The following is a 21,544-nucleotide window of genomic DNA, read 5'->3' as shown; positions in this document are numbered from 1 at the left end:
GCAGTGATTTAGCTCTTACACTTAGGTAATTTCCTTACATTGAGCCAGTGGCATTTTTGATGACTTTGATAAAGGGYCCCCCGGTTCAATAATGGCAAGTAGTACTTGCTATATTCAGGCATTATGGATTCAAACTAAACTCCAAACTGATTAAAAAAACATTGTTTTTATCTCCAGAACCTGTTTCAATCAATTGTTGAAAGATGAGTTAAAAATAAGTGTGCTTGGGCAAATTTTGAAAGGAGGTTAAAGTGACAGAAACAGCAGTGATTTCAGAGAGCTACAGGATTAAGCAAGATAAATATAAGTATCTTAACAYTACTAATTCTACCAAAGCTTACACTAGAAAAAGGTTAGTGGAGAGAAGTTGTCTGTTACAAATTGGACTGTAAATTGCAGTTACGAATTAGAACACTCTTCCTCCAGTCATATTTAACCAATTTTTTTCAAAGCATTTGAATATTTTTCCAGAGGTTGATGGACAGTTCCAAATGAGTGACAGTAAACCATTGGCAAAGTCCCTTATTTATGAAAATAAATAATATTATACAAATATGAGCCAGAGAAGGATTAGTAACATGTTCACTTCACCAACTTGCCCCAAGTTTGAATAGTAGATATTTGTAATGGAAACATTAAGATCAGTACCAATGAAATGAGCRGCAGCACATGCATGTGCAAACACAAGAAAAAGCATGACAAGGATTAAAAATAGCCTGTTTTGATAAAAAGCCTGTGATTCCCAAGACACTGCTCTTGGAAAAAAGACTGAGAAATGCTATTTGATAAAGACCAAAGACCTGTACTTTGATAAGACAACAGCAGAGATGATTCATCAGCAGAAGATCACGTATCCTAACAGAAGGACAGCAACAAGGCTGCAGCCATCAAGCCCTTCCTTTTCAGCCACGGGARCTCCAGCTGTGGGATGGCTGGTTCAGGATGAAGTGGCTGAAATTATTTATGTGAATGAAATAGTGAGACAGACTGATTTGAGGTGGGGGCGTTGCACGAAGTATTGGAGCCTGCTGAAGAACATGTTCTCGTCCTGGAGAACGTACAGGTTAATTGTGACAAAGTATTTCAGTTAAGTCTTCTGAGACAGAYCCTTAGGCAAATATTCTGGTTCCATCTCAGACTTTTGCCCAGCAATAGACTTACAGATCTGGTCACACAGAAAACGCATATAGGCCCTAGCTCTCTGTGATCAGACTCCTACAGACTCATGCATTTCACCAGTTTTTAAACACTGAAAGATAAAGGGCAAAAGCAGCCCAAATGAGATGATTTTGATAGTAAAACGTTCAGGGCAGAGCGATCAGGTTTTCCAAAGGGTTGCAGAAAAGAATTAAGGATATTCTAAGCCTAGAACATCCTGTGTGCTAAATGGAACTAGGTAGAGAAAGTAATGCATCAGTCAACATAAAACCACCCTGATTTGAAGGAAAAGAATCACGCACTGCACTGTTATTCTCAGGGGCAAACTATTCTGTTTTCCCCTTTCCATCCTTTTTCTTWTTACTGCCTAGAAAGCATATTTTTAAAATGCAACCAAATGAAGGATTCCTAGGGATAGAAAGTCTAGCTAAAAAGCTTGTAAATGCCAATTTTCACATGAATCATATTTTAAAATGGCTTCAGAAAAGACTGCAAGCTTCTCTAAAGCAGTAACTATCACCTCATGCTATGTTCTATAAACAGAATGAATGACATTATATGTAATTATCCCTGTCAAGAAAAAAAACTATGCAAACAGACTCTACAAAACTTTCAGACAGAAGGTGCAATAGCTTCACTATGATGTGCATAGGCCAAAGCTGCCAGTTTTTGCTTCCAACTCTATTAGAGCCCCATGGGCACAAAACTCACTTATGCCAGTGCATRCCAGCAAGGGTGTAAGAGAATCAGGCTTACCAGATATAAAATGATTAACCACTGTCATGCCCACTTCCTCAAAGCAGTTTGCTGTTAGGTCAATGATGAATGGTTGTTGAAGAATCCTCACAGCACCATAGTTATTTTTACCAAGAGCCTTTTTTTTTTTTTTTTTTTTTTTATTGGAGGCACATAACCTCAAGTGATGGAGAAAGTGTTAAGCTCCCTTTGTGAAGCCTCCCCTATAGCAACAGGGTGCAAGCCAGCCTTTCTGGTAACCTACCCGTAGGTTCTTAATCAAAAGGGGCTTTACAGACAGTAAACAGCCAGTGATACGTAGCGCATCACATACGGAGCAGATAGCAAGTTACTGATGACCTGTGCATATGCACGCAGCGCAGAGCCCCCACTGCAGGCATCAGACACATGCAGCGCAGCTGTACTAACCACTCTGCACTAGGCCTTTATTTGCATCGACTTCCAAGAATAGCTGGGCCACAGACAACACAGGAGTCTTTGCCTTCTGCTCCATTGAGCTTTAAAGATTAGTTTGCACAGCAACATAAAAAGAGGCTTCAACAAGTTCAGATGAAATGTGTTCAAAGCTGTGAATAAATCTGTCAACACAGCACAGCGCAGAGCTCTGTAGAGATACCTGCACTAACTCTGAAGCAATGTCATGCTATTGTAGCTCTAGTCCTACGGAAAAATACTTCCAACTTGCAATGCTGTCTACGACATAACTAGAAAGCACTTTCAAATTATCCCAGGACGGTCTTCAATCATTCTTTGCTCACTCTTGTAGTGCGGACAACTAATCTTTTTAGTCTGTAGAACCAGAGCTTGAAAATAAGATGCTACAGTGAAAAAAAAAAATCAGAAGAGGTCAAAGTCACAATACCTCAACATGACTAAAGCATCTTGAAAACACTTCAGAAAGGCAAACCATATGACCTATAGCACTGATCAAAATGGTATTAGGCTTTACCCTTTTATTTTTGCTCCTATATTGAAAAATAATATTGCCTAGAAAAAAAGTTTTGGACATACAAAAAATACATTTGAACACTAGAATTGAACTCTTTTTCATGCAACTAAAGAGCCTGACAATTAAAAAACTAGCCTGTACCTTTTTCTGATCTTAAAAGTCACCCTGAATATGGAATAATTAGGTGCAATACATTTATGCTATTCATTTACACCAAAAAACTATGTGAAACATAAGTGCATATACAGGAGTCAGGCAGTTTCAGTTAAGAGTTACTGTGTGCACCCTATTTATCACATTTTTTGCTCAGAAATAGCACCACTGAAATTTTCCATACCCTTGAGACAGTGATTAAGCAAGCCATTCTAGAACTGGGGATCTGCCACAGCATACTTCATTATATAATTGTTTTCCAATATCTGTTCTTATATACTAATTGCCAAACTGTAGCTACTTTATTTGGTTAGTATCAACATGGAGCAATATAATGTTCCAGCTATTTCTATTACAAATGTATAAATATAATGCACAAGTAAGCAAAAGAGATACAGAAACTTCTCTTTAATGTTTAGCAGGAGTCTGCACTTAAATCTAGCCAGTTACCTGCTGAAGTTGCTCAGCTGGTTTTCTGAGTATAAAAACAGCAGAGCATTTTGTAGGATGCACACGTTCCACCATTTATTCTTTTAAATATTCCTGTATAGAACAGCACAGTATMTGATGCACTTAAACTGTAGAGTCACTACATTTTTACTTGTAAAAAAACCTCACTCAAATTTAACTGGAGATTTGTTTTATTATGTAGCACTCAGACTAATGCTTTTGAATTGACTAATGCCTATTCAAACACCTCTGAAGACTTGAATTACAGTAAAACTTAACAGTTGATCCAGTTTTTGCAAGACTTTGGAGTTCAGTGTTTCATGTCACTATACATTCACACATCTGCAGGCACCAGTTTGTGGAAACCAGCATGCCCAGAAATACAAGTAATGATGTGGGATATTGCTGTTCTAATCAATGGAAAGGTAAGGAAAAAAAACACTATTAGAACAGGGTCTCCAATCAGCGCTGCTGTATCTGGCCATTACAGTAGAGCTCCATGCCCTACAGACTTTAACACATGTTATAAAGCCATTAGGAATCTTAGCAGACATTACAGGGTTTATAGGCATTTTGACAGAGGTAAATCCTGCAGGTACTCTTGGGAAGTCCGCAAGTCCTGCAAAGCTTCATGCTGTGTACAAACTTTTCATAGACTCCTATAGCGGTTACTGCACATAAGCCACACTGTTTTTCATTCTTATAAGGAATTACAGGAGATTTACGGCCCTAATATATCAATACTGAGAGCACTGRACCACACTGAAAAACTGTTTAGAGTCAGAATAAGATTATGCAGAAGTTTGAAAGCATACTTTCTCTAACTGTAAAATAATAATATATTACAAAAAACCTCATGTCCATTATAGTATCACAGAAATGGAGTCTGCTTTGTATTAACTATATTACACTGAGTTAAGAAAGTCTCAAACACTTACGAAAGGCACAATTAATTGCACTACAACTTGCCATCCATAGCATCAGCTGCTCTGCTCTAGATATCAAAAAAAAAAAAAACCAAAACAAAAAAAACAAAAAAAAAACAAAAAAACAAGCCACAAGCTGTTCCAGGAACTCCATCTTTCCTACTTTCCTGCTGTCCAGGAGCTTATCCAGATAGTAGTGCTTACTGGAAAATGCTTCTCCCATATTTATCTCAAATTTTCAGTTCCTGCATCAGCCCATGCAAAACAGAAGAACTATACTCTACTACTCTTCAGATATTCTGGAGAAAGATATGGAGACATAATAAAGAGTTGCTAAGCCTTAGTTTCAGAATGCTACAGATGTACAATTTGAATCTCTTGTTATTAGCCAGATAACAATGATTTTTACCTCTAGCTAGGTTAAAGTATTTAAGTCAAAAAGAGAGAAACTACATATTTATATAAAGACTCAAACAGTTGAGACAAAGGAAAGAAAACTGCTCATAAATTACTATTTCAAGTTCAAGTCTCAAAGCCTCTCTTTCTCTACATGCAGCTGAGCTGTTTATCATTTAGTCTAACACACACATCCAGGGTCTCAGGCCAAGCATCTATTTTACCTCCTGACACTGAAATTGCATGAGAAAAGAGTGGATGGCAAAAAAACAGCATTTATTACTCTGCCTGTTATTTCTGGTTCATCRTGTTCCCTCCCAGAAGGAGGCAGGCTGTTGTGTTTGATGGTCTGGGGTTTTTCCCTCCTCCTCTCCTCCGCCACCACCTCCTGCCCCTTTAAGAACAAAAAGATCCTTACTTCAATCAAGAGGAAAATACTTTAATCAATGGAAAATGCCATGTGCAAATCTCAGTGTGAAGCCTGCCATACCCTGTACCTTCTATTTCATAAGGGTGACATATTTTGTATAAGCAGAGAGACCGAGAAAAAGAGATCAGCACAYGGAAACAGGAGATTATTAGATCTTGATTTGAAGTCAGCCATAACAGCAGTCAATCACTATATGATGATAACACCCAGTCACCTCTTCAAAGGTGGCTTTGGCACATAGTCCACAGCTCAGTTAAGCATGAGCGAACACTTCCAGGTATAGATTTTCAGCTTCGTACTCTAYCACTATCCTATGTTTGTCTCTTTTACTTTAAAAAAAGTTATTCTGGATGCTTCTAATAGGTGTGCGTCCTAATCTTTCCCAAATACCAATCCACTATCTGATATGTTTCAACTGATACGCCCCTGCAACTGGTAATTTATTTTACTTGTTCCAAGGTCTCCAATCTGCCACCTGCCATTTTATTTGGTCTCTAAACAGCCCAAAGTCTGGCCTCCTTCTGGAGCATAATCTTGCTCTGGACAAGTGCTTTGCCTGTTCTGAATCATCAGTGCCAGTTTTTCAAGTGGTAACATCTGAGAAACATCATCTCATACAACAGCAGTGGAGGAAGATGTCATTGTGCAAAAGTCTAGGTCTAAGTCTAAAAACCAGAAGAAAAGAAAGCCCTGTGAGCCAAGGCAGCCGGGCAGTACAGGGGATCAAGTCTCTTTAGTCCTAAAAAGCATTTAAGCTTATTTGCAGAGTCACTGAGCAGGCAACAGTTGTCTTTACTGATGCAAGTCCCCCTCTTGCTTTAAAGCCTGACTTTTGCCAATAAGCCATGTGGCTGTGATAGAAATACATTGCTTTATTTGGCAAGAGGGAACTGTTGATTGATTGCTGTACAGTTGGTGCCAATTTATATGATTTTACCATTAAGACTAAAGCTAATTTATTTTAGGTGGCTGAGAAGACATTGGATCCCTGTAGCATGCACTGAAGTTTGCTTTACCTCTCATAAAAAGATTGAAARTGTTCTATTTACACAGTTCAAATTGGGCCTTGGTTAGTTAAACCTCATTTAACTTGGTTAGTTAAATTCRTCATTCTGATGAATTGCTGAGTGATTTCTGAAAACAGGTCATTTTGATGACGAACAACATTCTTTCATTCCTTTCCATACACTGTTTTTTTCTAAATCAAATTCATTTGTTACATGATCATAAGAGATATAAAAAGGTCATTAAAGAAAATCTAAGGAACATCATTAAAAATTTATGAAGTCAGCTTTTCTATCTTTGGCTCTCTCRAATATTAAAACGGACTGAAAACTGTAAAGGCTCTGTTTACAAATGAGACAGCTTAAAATAAGGGCAGATTGTGCACAGTGAAATTAACCAAAATTCATAATTATTCAGGCTAAGTGCTGCCTTGCTTGGTATTTTCCTACTGTGCTCTTTTTGAACTTTCCACTATGTTTAATAAAATTCCTTTGTGACACAGGCTTAAAGAATCATCGGCATTCTTAGAGATTGCTCAAACATTAAGGATAGGCCCAAGCCACAAGATTAACATCTGGAAGCACATCTAGTTATAAGATACTGTCATCCAGAGCTTGTCCCCCGCTGCACATTCCTAAAGCTTTCAAACCCAGAAACTGGAAAAACTCCTTCAAGAGATTCAGTGAATCAAGACCATATAGACAAGAAGTGCTGTTATTCATAATCTTGCCCTAAAAAAAGCTACACCCACAAAAGACAGACTATTAATAGTCCTGGCAACACAGGTTCTTTTAAATAGCAAAAACTGGTGGGATGTGTCAAGACAGCAGGTCGCTGCAGCTGAAAGTCTGCCTGCTGGAGACTACTACAAGGCTTCCATAACCTGCAGGTCAGGGAGGATATTAAAACAATGAATAACTGGGCAGGAGGAGACAGAGTCTGCCCTCATGGGAGACATCCTAATTTACTGCAACTCATCAGGCACCCCCGCTAATGAGGTTTCAAACAGCCACCTCACTAGGGCAGTGCTACAGGCACTAATGGCCATGGGAAGAGCAACAGTCCCAGTCTCTCCTGAGGCAGCAGGTGAAAATCATCCTCCTGCAGACTGAAAATGCCTGCAGTGGCTATAGCAGCTCTGCAGATCCTTTAGATTATTCTGTGCCAGTAAATGGGGTTTAAGAGCAATCAGGAACAAAACAGTAGGCATAGGAAAAATATTTCCGGAAGAACAACACCCAGAAAGGGAGGGTAATGGCAGTACCAGAAGGCACCTCTAAGCCTTGCACAGAGTTTCTCTGCTGCTTTACCCAGCCCAAAATCAAGAGCCTGGAACAATTTCTCAGCACTCAGTGGGCCCTTTGGAGAAAGAGGCAAGGGCAGGCAAGTATCAAGAATAGCAAAACTGCAGCTGCCTGTCTCGCCTCAGGAACAGAGAGACAGGATGAAGAAGAATTAGCAATACCTTCAAGGAGAGGATAAGACCAAGGGACTACAAAATGCATTAAATAGAAGCTGCAGCACAAGGACCTCCTAATGAGATTGGCCTGCAATCATGACACTRCTCTTCAACTTCATATTCCTGACTGTTCTCCCAAGCCAATTAAGTCTTGGTACATTCCACCCCTCAACCAGGACATCGCAGATGCATTTAGGATCTGAAACGCTTGCCACAACAAAGTTCCATTCTAACTCACCAAATTGCTGCAATCATCACTGCTCATTTGTAGTGTGTTTAAATCGAGTTTACCAAACCTTTTACATTACCTTTATTTGCGAAAGTTTTCCCCTCAGCAATATACACAGCCAAAAAAAAAAAAAAGATATGGAAGGGAATCTGAATTGCTTTTAGTACTAAGTAGTTACCAAGCAATGCTGAATAYCCCTTTACTGCTCTGTTAAAAGCAGACAGGCAAGCTCCAATGAACRTGGATATCCACATTGCTGAGCAAGCAGAAAGGAGAAGTACACARCTGGCAGCAAGAGGGTTACGCACAAGGGAGGCAGGTGTGGGGGACTCAACAGCAGCCGGAGGTACAGCAGTAGGACTTAAATTCCCGGAGCAGGAACAACACTCCAGAAACCCTTACCCCTTCGTGCGTTCACTCACACAAAGGGGACCTGTGGGACAGCTACGCAGCGTCACACGCTGTTCAGGGAGAAATGCTTGCCAGGGCAGGCATGACGAGYTAGCTGGCAATAAACCTGCAACACTGCACAATAACCCGGGCTGCTGCTCTTCAGGCACCACATGCACAGCTCTAACTCCGCTCAAGTTAAACACACACCACTGAGGAATATAAACCTTCCCAGCTACAAGCAGGATGAGTCCCACTGCTCACACTTGCCTCCCACCTTCCCACTTTCTAGTTAAAGCAGCTGGAAGAGTAGCAGCCTATAAGCCCTACTGAGCTGACTTTGTCAGCGTGCTGTGCTTCTCCTGGAATAGTAACTCTGCTATTGCACTCCTGTTCATTGTGATTATACAACACTAATGAAGCTTAAGAGCGACTGCAAGTTTCTAGTCTTCTTAATGCTCCCACAGGCAGTTAGGCCATATACAAAACTTRGGTGAAAGCCACCTTTAAAGAACCAGGCTTTGTACCATCCAGTCACTAGGGTTAACAAAAAGAGYCTATTTCCTACACCACTGGGTGGCACATCCCCTCTCAACATGTGAGAGGAAGCATGGAGTCCAACTAGACATCGAGGCACAAAGTTGCAGTTTTTGTCCTTAAATGCTTAACTCTACTGTATGCGACCAGCTTTCACTGCCCATCTCCAGTCTCTAGCACAAGCTGACTCCTTTCTTTCTCCATTTCTATATGAAGAGACCCATTTACTACACATGGGAACCTCTAAGCACTACTAGACTAGTGCCCTGCTGACTGTCTCAGGTAGGACAATCCAAGACAACTTTCTAATATGAAGTCCAGAACCAGGTATAGGGCCAACATAAGCCAAACTATTTTGGGCACTGCAGAAAGCCAGAAAGTTTTGTCTCAACAGAAACTGCAAAGTTCCATAATTACTTTGGTGGTGTCATTTTGGGACCATTTCGGAGTCTCATCAGAGGCTCAAGACAGATACTAGGGAGCAGTAAGAGCAGGGCTGCTCCACAGGGAAGGACAAACCAGGAGCCACAAGTGATCACAGCATAGGTAGTGCTCTCACCAGCCAGGCAGCAGTCCCACAGTCCAGGTACTATTAATGGTCTCAAACAAGGTGAGGGAATGAGTCAGATCCAGAGCCCATCCAAGGAGTCGCCAGTTGGGAACAGCGGGACATGAGGCCAGAGACAGAAGTAGAAACAAGGCCGCAGCATAGGTCCAGCATCCGCTAGGTAGACAGACTTCACAGTAGACCCAAAAGGCAAAACTACCAACAACTTCAGTCCAGAATCCATCTAGAGAAATCAGCCAGGGAACCAGGACAACAGGAACCAGACACAAGTACACCCACAGCATAACTCAAAAAGAGAACAGAAGCCAAGGCCTGAGCTTAAATGAAGCTCCTGGGCTGATGGGTGGAGGCACCAGGTGAGGCTGATCAGGGCAATTAAGGCTCGTTAGTGCTCTTAGGGCCCTGACAGCAAGTTTGTTTGGGTTTTTACCTAACTCCACAATAAAGACCAAAAGGCCTTTAAATTTAGGAAAACTTGCATCAAGAAAACTAATAGTGACAAGGTTAGTAAGTACTTGCTCCTTGTGTGCATGCAAGCAGGTCATCCCTGCAGGACTAATTTCAGTCAATTCAATAGTTCTCGGAGTTGCTGCAAACCCTGCATAACCACCCCCTCCCCTATGGCCTGTAAGAAGTTCTCCTGAGACCAGGCTGTTTGTTCCCTGCTTTCTGCCCAGCGGTCTCATGCTCCTGCTGCAAGCCCCTTACTGCTTGTCCTTCTGCACCCCATTGACCCACTAGCTCCCCACATCACRTACTTGGTTTCCTAGGGCAGAAGCAATCAGCTCTCCCTGCTCAGGGGTGCACCTGCCCTCACATCTCAAAAAGACACCATGCACATAAACTCTGAAAGAAATGAAAGAGGTACTCTGTCATGTGCCTTCCCTCCAGCACAAACATGACAGAGGGACAGGCTCTCACAGTGATATATGGATGTGTTCCTCCCTTCACCCTCTCTCGTGGATAGTAAGCCACCCTGGCTCACTGTTCTCTTTACAGTACAGCCTTTTTACTGGGTTAGGTTATGGTGTCCCATGGACTTATAGYGATGCCCTTTTTCCTGTTCTCCAGTTCCTTCACACCAGCCCAGTGCATCACCTGTCTGCAGACCCTTCCCATAAGTCTAGCTGGAAGGAGCAGCTCTGGATCAGCTCCATCCTCTCTGTCTCTGTCTGGCCTCCTAGTTGCATATTGAACCCTACTTCAGGGTAGACATAGCTCCATTTCCTCCTCTCCAGAATCCTGTGGACATCAAGGCAGATTTTGTAGGTCCTTCTGGAGCTGACTGTTCTCTCATAGATAATTTGGGATCTGATTTTCTCCCCTGCATACACAAATTCATCATCTTTCTTATCCTCTTTCTTTTCATCCTTTCAGAAACCCTACCTGTAAGCAATTTGTGCTTGCATTTTTGGGAAGGTCCTCCTGGCTCGCTTTGTTGGGCTTTTTTGGTTTGTTTTCTCCAGGGATTCTGCTCTTTGGGTAGTCTCCAAAAAACTCTTTAAGTGTYTTTTCCATCTTTACTCCCTGCTGTTTAGGGAAACTCAGTTCATATGTTGTCTCTGCTTGTTCTGCCCTGGCTGTTCTTGTCTGGATTGAGTCTTTATAGCCTTTGGCTAGACGCCATGTTTGTAGAAAGAGAAATATTCACAGACCTTGATTCTCTCTGGGGAATGGCTTAGCCTATATTCCATCACCCATTTGGCTGCCTCAGGCACTGTGACAGGGTGCCTGCCCCTTACTTAGAGTTTTACTGTTTACAGTTTTATTGCCAAAGGTTAATGAACATATTGTTGTTTCAGGTCTAGAAAATACATGACTCCTTCTGTGCTGTCAGCCCTTCCTCCCTCAAGCAATTTCCCTTGGAATTCCCATACTGGTAGCCACACAGGTGCTACCCGCTTTCATTTTCATTTGCCTAAATCTTGGGCCATCATACTCCAGGGTTATTTCAGGCTATATAGCAAGGCTTATTTTCACTGTGGTATAAACTTCACAGTCTTCCAAAGCTATATTTTAATCAACTTTTAGAGACTTTCTCTGCAGTAGATGGTAGGTACTTTGCCTTTTCCTACTCCTCAGTTCCACGTACCAGGCATTTAAAAAGTACCAATAAAAGCTTCGTCTTAATATTTTTTAATATAGAGTTTAACATCTGTCTCGGTATTCAAGACCTCTATGTGAGTACTTCTTCCATCCTGAGGGGGCAGAATGACTCTGAGGTGAGGCTGCTGGTTGCAAGCCAGGCAAGGCTCCTTGTGAGTGGTAGCAGCAGCTCCTGAGGTCRGTGGAGAACCTACTGGGGTGACAGAGCACTTCCATAAAGCCAGCACATATTGGGAATGGCATACGTTGCAGCAGGGGGCAGGGCACAGAGGCTTTTCGGAGGCTRTAAAACACGATGCGTTTTCTGCTGAAGAATAAGGCAGATGCAATTCATGCACTTTGTAATGCAGACCCAGCTAGGAATTACTGTGTTGTCAACCATTGCTAGCAAAGGCAGGGCAGACCCAGACATAGGACAATCAGCACTGTAGGAACGACAGCCTTCAGCCACCAGTTACTGCCAGGAATCACTGAGCCTGAGCTACTACTGGTATCTAAACATGACAAATGACTGGGCTCTCACCTAACTGTAAACTGCCTTGTCTTTCTTTCATAGAAAATTTTGTAGCGTTTTGGTCAGCCTCACACTGTCCAGGATGCGATATAAAATTTAACATAATTTCAGTTAATATTTTTAGGGATGTGCACAGCTTGGACATGAGAAGACACTAAGCTGCTGAATTCAGCTTAGCCCAGCCAAGGCTGTAGTGTCTTTGGGCACATGCAAAACAGATTTTTAGGAACTTAAGAAACTACTGGTAAAAACAGACAACTGCTTCTGATGATATTAGCTCATGGTAAAAAGTTACTGCCTTCAGTAACTTCAGTCACTAGCTGATGGTTGGYGTGGTCTTCTCAAAGAGGACCAATGAAGTTCACTTGAAAACTCTTTAGGTTTTATTTTACATTGTAACAGAAAAGGAGCAGTTGTTATGTCTCAGCTAGGAGGAAGTAACTTCCCTTTAGTAGGTAATAATTTCCTGCCTGAGATGTCAGAGAAACGGTCAGCTGTTTGATCAGTTAAGTTAAAAGGGTGTGAATTGTTCCCTTTGGATTGGGATGCTTAAATTGCACTTTACTTGAGTGTTAGGTACCAAAGAGCTTTTTTTGGATCTTCTGGTCCTTGATCTACAGATAACAGAATCCCTTCCAGAGAAGTTTTAAAGGACATTCTTATATCTTCTCATTTCATTGTGCTACATACAGGGGATAAAATTTATTTCTTTGCAAAAGGTCTTATCAGACTTGCATACGTTAACATCTCTGTTAAGCTTGAACTGAAAAGGACAAGAAATGTGTTTTATTTGCCCCTTCTCATAGGCATGAATTTTATTCATAAACTTGTATTATTTGTATATATTAAAATGTGCATAGATTACTTCACTTACTAGGTTTCATGGTGCCTACTTCTCTATCCTTCCTAATCACCTCTGATTAAAAGATTCATCCCATGCCCAAGAACTGAGTTGACTGGTTTTAGTATTTTCCCTCTACAAAGGCTAAGACTATTGCATGAACCTGGAAACATCTCTAATGATCATGTGCAAATAGGCACAAGCAAGCTCCCCTGTGTTTTGAGGCAATCAGAGGTCAGGGAATTGTGTTAGCAGTGAGTGAGAGGTAACATATTCTAAGCTTGTTTGCTTAGTTTCAGTGCTGCACTGCCCGTGGAGGCCACAGTCCTCCCATCTGGGTGTTTTGAGCACAAGCTAAACTTGCAACCACATAGGTAAGGACATGTAGAAATGCCCTAGAAGGAACTGTGGAATAGAAACATTAGAATTGGTTATAGACAGGAGGATACTATACTTCAAAGAAATGAGATGCACTAAAAACAGGCCGTAAAAGGGGACAGGGCTAGCTCAGACCAGTTATTGTGTCACAGGTAGTATTTCTAAACTGATAGTGCCCAACAGTGTGTTCAATGGCCACATTCATGCCACAGAAGTCTCTAGGCTCTTTTGGAGTGACCCTGACATGTCTTCCATAACATGATGCTGGGGTTTAGAAGTTATCTCACTCTCCTTTGCATCTGTGACTATGCCACATTTGAGCAGCAAGTGCTGTTTCAGACTCATCTGCTTCAGGGACAGCACAGTATGGATTGCCACAACCTAGTATGGTATGGATATGGAAGACTTCATGTCCCACAGCTCCCCATTCTCCTCTCTGGACTCAGCACAGTCTCTCTACTGATTACTGTTTCCATCAGTGCATTGCATAAAGTCTGCAGCAGAAAATCTTTCACAGCAATCCACATCCTCCATGGGATCACGTATCTGAAACGGGAGATGGTGGCCTGAGTACCTGGTGACCACCACACTAGAGTAATGCAAAGGAGGGTGGCAGCTATCCTAGACAGATGCCTGCCTTCCTTCCTGATTGGTTCCCCCTCTGTCATGAACCTTTCTTTTCTTCTCAAAGTCCCTGGCCTCCCCACAGGCCAGGGAGGAAGTGAATACTCAATTACTGGCATCAGGTATACTGAGGAAACTTTCAGTGGCCCTGCATGCAAAGTTCTTCTTTTATAAAGACTTTGCCAGGTGAACATCCACCTCTGCAGGTCTCTGTCCTCATCCTGCTATTCAGAGATACCTCTAATTCTGTCTATGTTATCTCTGTGCTGAGGGTTGTGGACTTGGGCACTGTCCCTACTTGGACATAGCTACAGGCCAAGAGCAGGACTGAAGTATCACAGAACCGAAGCTGTTCAGCAACCTGCATGTCTTACCTTGAGAGGTGAGGGCATTAACTCACCTAGAGCTGTCTCACTGCAATGCCCATGGTAGTAAAGCCACGATCAATACCTGATACGACCTATGGGCATGTAACACACAGGAGCAAAACAACACGTACGCACGCACACATGCACCCCTACACAAGATAGACAGGCAACATGCAGAAACTTAGGAAAGAATCGAACCAAAACATAATTTAAATCATTTAGTCAGAGGCCGAACCCTCCCTGAAAATCTCCATGAACTTTTCTCTCTGTCATCTGCTCTGCTTCATCTTTTCCCCTCCTCCTAGCAGCAAAAGGCTGCCAGCTACAGCATCAAAACTTACCAAGTGATGGTTTCCAGAGGAGCTCTGCCTTTTTCCAGGGTGTCTTGTTGTGCCTCCCCTTGTTTTTCTGGGGAGCAGCCTAAATTGGCAGGACAGCTGTAACCACTGAGGTCACTTGTGTACGAGAGAACTGTGTGTTCCTTGGTTACAACAATAACGGCTCATGGTCTAGTTCTGGGGTTGCCATGGGTAGAGTCAAACAGCAGCTCCAAGGGGATAGGGCCAGAGGCCATGGGAGACCAGGAGAAATCACTTCTGTAGCTCTCTTAAGCTTCTCATGACTGGGACAGCGACAACAAATGCCCTCCGAGTCCCAAGTCTGGATGCTCAGTTTCTTGGTTTTAAAGCAGCTTATTTTCCCCACTGTGGTGGGATCTTTCTGTGCCATCCCTGCACAACAGTCTGAAGTTGCTGTCAGGATTTTCACAAAATAATGCGGTGAATGGTACCTATTGTGTGGTACCCAGTTTTCTTAAACTCTCCACATAGCTTCCCCCTGAATGGCCAACACGTCTACAAAACCTGAAGTTTGGGAGTTATCTGATAGCATGGGAGAACTGCAACCGGTAATGCAGAAGCAAATCTGTTGTAGCCACGTCTGTGGCACATGGAGAAGATGCATTCAAATACGCTGAAGAATGCCTCCCCTCTGATCTCTGGTGGCCTGGCAGGTGGACCCAGGGGTGCAACAACATGAAGGAAGGGAGAGTCTGTGAACCCAGCTCTGAAGAGCTACAAATTTAGACAGCTGGGATTTCCCGCTTTCTCATCTTCTTTTTTTCTCCCTGAGCCTGCTGCAGTCAATGCACAGCCAGGATACTCCCAGCATTTCTCATGTATTCTCTGTCTTTTCTCTGGAAATCATTCTTCTCTAAATTAACTAGGAAAGAAAAAGAAAAAGCTTATTGGGGGGGATCTTTTGTCACTCTCAGTTCACTTAGCCAGCAAAATAAATAATTAACAGAACGTTATTCCACTCAGTAAAAATAAGTAAGTATCAGATTAACAACAACATGATACCCTACAAAAATCCCATCCAGCACAGAGAACAGTATGTCCCCAATAAGAAAGCTGATTCCTTCTGATCTGGAATTTTTAAAACTATAAGTTTTTATACAGCAGGCAGAGTTTAAAAACTAAAATCAGTCCATAAATACCTTCCCCTAGTGCATACAGTTCATGTCTATTAAACTCTGCATCCTGAACAATTTTCRACATGCACAGACTGATGAATGTAACATTTCACCTTCTGAAGTTCAAAAGACATTACGGTTCCAGAGCTTCATCCTAGGCATTATTTTTAGCTTACTCTTACATGGAGTTGTCTTGTAATGGATTTGGGGTCTCAGCTTCACCAGCATTAGAGTTGTTTGCTTGAATTCAGTTGAAAGGATTGAATCACAAAGTTTGCTACTGAGGCAGCCTGTGTATARGATGTGTTGCTTAGGCATGTCTTGTCTTGGAATCCTGCTTTCAAACCTGTTAAGTGACTAGTATATCTACGTATAGCTACATCATGCATGTCTATATATTGCTTCTTTGGTGCCCTTCACATTGTTGTTAATTAGACTTACCTATCTAACAAATGTAAAATTCATGGAACACCCAAAAAGAACTATTTGTGTACTAGACAAATATAAAAGGGGAACTTTATTTCATATAAATATTGTTAAAACTTGCTTATACCTCCATGAACATCTTTCTCATCATATTTAAACTTTATAGCAGAGCACAAGGTACAGAGTTTCTTTTCATATTTAAAGTTTATAGCAGAGCTTCAAATACATATTAATATAGAAGCTGTAATGTATTCTGAGTTAAGCTGTCATAAAATCTAGGGCTTTTCACATCATCACTTTTGAAGGTCAGTGTCACAGAGAAGAAGAAGCATCTGTATGGGATCACGATGAAGGTTTGTAATACATTGCAATAAATACTGCAATATATTTCATTTTTATATGTTTTTGATGAAGACGCAAAAGTGCATCTTCTACAGTTGCTTTTCAAAAATTGCTCATCTGTTTGGAATGACTGTAAAAGAGATTGAAGCTAAACATTATTTATGGATGCATTACTACTCCTCACTGAGACCACAGCTGAAATGAGAAGAAGATTCCAATGATATTTCATTTGGAATATTGATTTTTCTGAGCTCATCCCACAAAGCTATTACATGCACATTCCAGGGAAATATGAGAAAATGTAGATTATCCTGACTGGCTTTGTTTCTTAAGCTGATTTTTCTTCTCCTATCTTGGTTATACTCATTTTGCTAATTTTGTGCTTTTTTTCTTCTAGAACCCCAGCAAGGGCAGAGGTTGCTCCTTCACAGGCTTTTGGAAATAAGGCTAACACTTTTCATTCAGAGAGCGTCTAAATCAACTCAGAAATCAGGTGTGGAATACCTTTGCCCCTCACTGCACAGAAATGGAAAGTAGAGCTTTTCAACGGTGAAACAGAGCTTGGCAACAATTAGGTTGCTGGGTCTAGAAACCAGGAAAGGGTTTAGTCTGAAGCACTCTGCTAGATGTGCTAGCAGAGTAGTCCATCTGGGCAAATGAGGCCTGCTGAGAAATCCAGTCATGATTTTTATTTGCAGCAGATTCTTTAATAGTTAAACTATAGAATTCATTTTGGCATTGCCTGAAGGCTGAACTGTCTCTCCTAAACTCCCCTCTCATCTCATCAGATGGTCTCTCCAGGTCAAGATGAGGAACAGTGACAAAGGAGTGCGGAGTTTGTAGTACAGTTACTTCTTAAGATCATTTAAATTTTAGGAACTTAAATGAGCCCGACTACTGGCAGAGCAGTCAACTCGCAGAGTAATGGAAATTCTTGCTTATTCTGTATTACTGTGTGCTTTGTGGCTGCCATTAAGACCTAAACCGCAGGTTTTTGGCAGTTTCAAAAAGGCAAAGCCAAGGGAAAGAAGCCGGAACAGTAGTGACTTCAAGTTAAGTTTTCGTCCCAGGGGACCAAGCTGCTCTGGGGCCAACGTGGGCTCTGGCGTGCTTTTCAGATGTTTTCCAGAGGCTGCTGTGCCCTGTGGTGTGGTTGAGCATATGCCTGCCAATGAGGACTAAGAGATTCCCTGCAGACTTGTGCCCTCCTACGCGCTGTGAGGGCTTGCACAGAGTTACCTTTAGTGGCTTTGCCTATGCACTGTGTTTGCTTGGGAAATCCATCCCTTTCTGACAGGGGACACAAGCACATGAAGCTTCACTTAGAAAGCAAATTGKTTTTTTTTTCCTTTTTTTGTGTGTGCGTGTGTGTGGGAGTGCTGTCCTGCACATCAGCTGCAAACAAGACACAAGAAACCATATGCTACGGTCATCTTCCTTTTTGGATAAGCAGCACAGAGTCAATTGAGTTTGCCCATATAAGTCATCACTGACTGGAAAAAAGAACGTTTCTTATTTATATCAGTGCACATTGAATTTTACAAAAATGGCCTATTAACTACAAAATATCAATACTTTGTGCATATTACAGGTGAAACTGCATGAATAACAATAATAAAGCAGTTGCAATTTTATGAATTCGCAATCCTAGTGAATCATAGGATTCACTACAATGCGTGAATCCTATGTTCACCTATTGTAGTTGAATGTTGGATTTTATGTTTTAATCTACCTGGTTGAAAAAAAGGAAAACACCACAAAGGCAGGGTTGTTACGGTTCAGTGAAGTACCTGGGAGGTTTCTCAAACACTTTGCATTATGATATGACTAAAGAAATAAGTTATAAAAGGTTTTTTGTTGTTGTTGTTTCTSAGTTTCTTTCRATCCACATTTATTAGAGGGCTGTCCAAAACCAAGTCATCTCATATTGTAAATGTATAAATAGTGACCGCGATCTGCAAGTTTCTCACATTTTGGTTGTCTTAGTATCAGAACAATCAGATTGGATTTGCTGGAGAGGAAAACCATTGGAAACCTGGTTTTATCAAAACAATTCTTTGTGGAAACAGAGGATATATAATTAACTTGTCTCATTAAAATTTTCTTATCAAGACTGGGGAGAGAAAAGGGGCAAAGTAGCCTGGATTTCCTAAAGTGACTTTTTGTGACTAGAATATTACTACCAAGGCCTTACTCATTTCATATCTGAACCTACTACATCTAAGTTAAGTATGTCATCCACCAAATTAATACCCTTCAGTCACAAAATCTTTGAAAGATCTGGGCTTAATCCCATGTAAAAAAATGAAAAGTCTTTAATATCCAATAAGAATGTCATAGAAGAGAAATTTTTTGCTCACCTCAGAACCAAATCTGGTTCTGATTTGGGGGGAAGGGGGGGAAATGAGGCACTGGCAGTCGAAAAAACAAACAAACAAAACAAATCCCTCAAACCCCTAAAATTCTTTTAGAGAGGTTCCCTAGCAGAAGAATCCCCCAAGTTACCATTCACTTGTGAAAACCTAGCTGACAGTGATTTTTCTGTTTTATTTTCATTAAAGGTTTACTTGAAATTGCATAGAAAGCACAAGGATAAACTGAGACAATCAGCKGGTAAATATTGAGCAGATTTATTTGAAAGATGTTATCTTCTCCCATCGATAGCAGCAATAAAACTTGCAGCAGTGTAAAAGTCTGGAAAAACATTCCCTGAAACTATGGCCAAATGGGTCTATTTTTCACTCAAACTATATACTGTATGGGGGCCATAAACTGCCACAGGGTCACATTTAACAGGAGAACCAAGCTAAATAAAATAAGAACCAAGCATGTAACTTAGTCTCCAACTTTTTTTCCTCTCTGTATGAATCTTTGTGATTTTAAAACTGAGTTGATTTTGCTTTATAATAAATAAATCACTTGTTTTGACACTTAGTGAATTCAGCTGGAGGCAAAATGAGATCCTTTGAATACTGTTTCTTCTTGCGCTGTTTCTGACAGAAGCCAAAAATCCAACAAYAATGGAATTTAAGAGAGATACTTTCTTCTGAGCTCTATATAGAACAAATAGGTAGAGCATATTTAGAGTTCAGAAAACAAAGAGAACAGACAAACCCATACAGATAGGATGGATGTTAGGTGGGAGCTTTTCATCTGTCACTGTCTGTCCACCTGCTCCCACTGCTGTTACAGAACTTCTGGATGAACTTGCCATTCGTGTCACCAACACCTGCATTATTTTTTCATACAGTTTCTAAATAGTCACCATGGATGACTAATGACTTTTGGAAYAGATTGATTAATGTTTTATGCTTGCTTCTAATACTGCTAGTGTTTGGACAAAAGAAACAGAGTTCCCTCGGGTTTTGTGCTTTTTTTTTCCTTCTTCTCATCTAGACAGTTTTACTATTGAAAAAAAAATAGTAATTTGATTCAAGCATCAAAAAGGCTTCTATGGTGCCTTAATAAATAGCATTTGAGGCACCATTTATCTAGTTTTACTGAATGGATCTCTTCAAAGTTCATGGCACAAATTTAATCTGATATTTTAATACAAGTTTTAGAAAACATAAAATTCTGCAAAAAAATTTCTACATATATCAAGGCCATAACAATTTAATTAAACTGACCTGCTTCAAAGCAGAAAATTCTAGTGCTGGCCATTTACTTTGAAAAGTCTTTGACAGGCAAATGCTTCAGTTTCCTTAATGCTTTTTCCAATTCTCCCTCGACCTGAAAATCAGTACCTGAAATGATCAAAAATGATCAAACCCTTGTTCTTTCCTAAGACATTGAATAATCCTGTCCCCTCACATTGCCCCCAAAATAAAGCAAAAATGTACCAAAACGAATGTAGAAAGCTCACYCAACTTGATTACTTAGTAATGGGGATTGTTGCTGTAAAGCTTTGTGTTCTTTAYCCAAACAGATTTATTATAATCATTACACAATATTAGCATCACTATCAGTACAGTATGAATRCTAAGGTTTCTGTCAAGGTTATTAACTAGAGAGACGTTAAAATATACTACAAGCAACGTAATCATTTCTTTCTTTCTCTTACAGAATATTTCAGAATCACTTTTCATGCCATCCTGAAGTATTTACTTAGATGAAGCTCCCAGTGAATGCAATGGGAAGGGACAGTATTTCCTTGTAGGAAAATTCAAGAACCAGTAAGAGGCCCAGAAGAATGACAGCTGATGAAATGTGGTTGGCGAACAAGAAAAGGTCGATCATGCCAGATACAGATGATATTTTTCTTTGAGAGGATAACTGATTTTCTAGACCAGGAAAACACACTAGATCTAACCTACCTGGAAAACAGTAAGGTTTCAAGAAAACTGATGAAGCAGAGAAGTTAGGAATTAGCAACCTGATTATACGGTGGACTAGGAAATAAAGGGAGATGATAAGGACTGTGGTGAATAAGGAACTTCCAAACTAGAAGGAAGCTATTAGGAGAGCTTCTCAGGGTTTGATCTGAGGACATACTGTAGTTCAGATTTTCTTTAATGACCTTAATGCAAGGAAAAAAAACTCAGAGCCCTGCTAATAAAGTRTGCAGGTGACACAAACCTGGAAGGCATCACCAAAAAGGAGAAAAGGGTTATTATGCACAGGGAACCAAATGTCCTTATGGAATGAAGAAATGAGGGAAAACGTAGCAGTACTAACAGTTGTAATACAATACTGACAAAGAAAATTCCCTTCTATGCTGAGAGCTAATCAGCTGRAATTAATAGAGAAGGAGGAAAATCTTTTTGTAGTTAGTCAGTCTGGACGAACAAGAGACACCAATATGATGTGGTCCTTAAAAAGGCAACTAACATTTATCAGACAAAGTAACTCCAGCCAAGACAGGAGAGTGCTAATGCCTTGCCATGCAAGACCTCCTCTAGAATTCAACACAATTCTAGTCATGAAGCTTCAAGAGAGAGGGATTCAGGAAGGAACAGCTACATAGTGTGTTTACCAGGATGACTAGGGGAATGAAGCGTCTGTCTTACAAAGTGAGAAGACAAGTGTGCAGCTTGCCTCAGGAAGGCAGGGAAACAAAAATCTG

This window comes from Rhea americana, unplaced genomic scaffold (assembly GCF_003343005.1).
Source record: "Rhea americana isolate MKP2758 unplaced genomic scaffold, rheAme1 scaffold_62, whole genome shotgun sequence".
Taxonomy (NCBI): Eukaryota; Metazoa; Chordata; class Aves; order Rheiformes; family Rheidae; genus Rhea; species Rhea americana.
Note: the sequence above shows the minus strand (reverse complement) of the source record.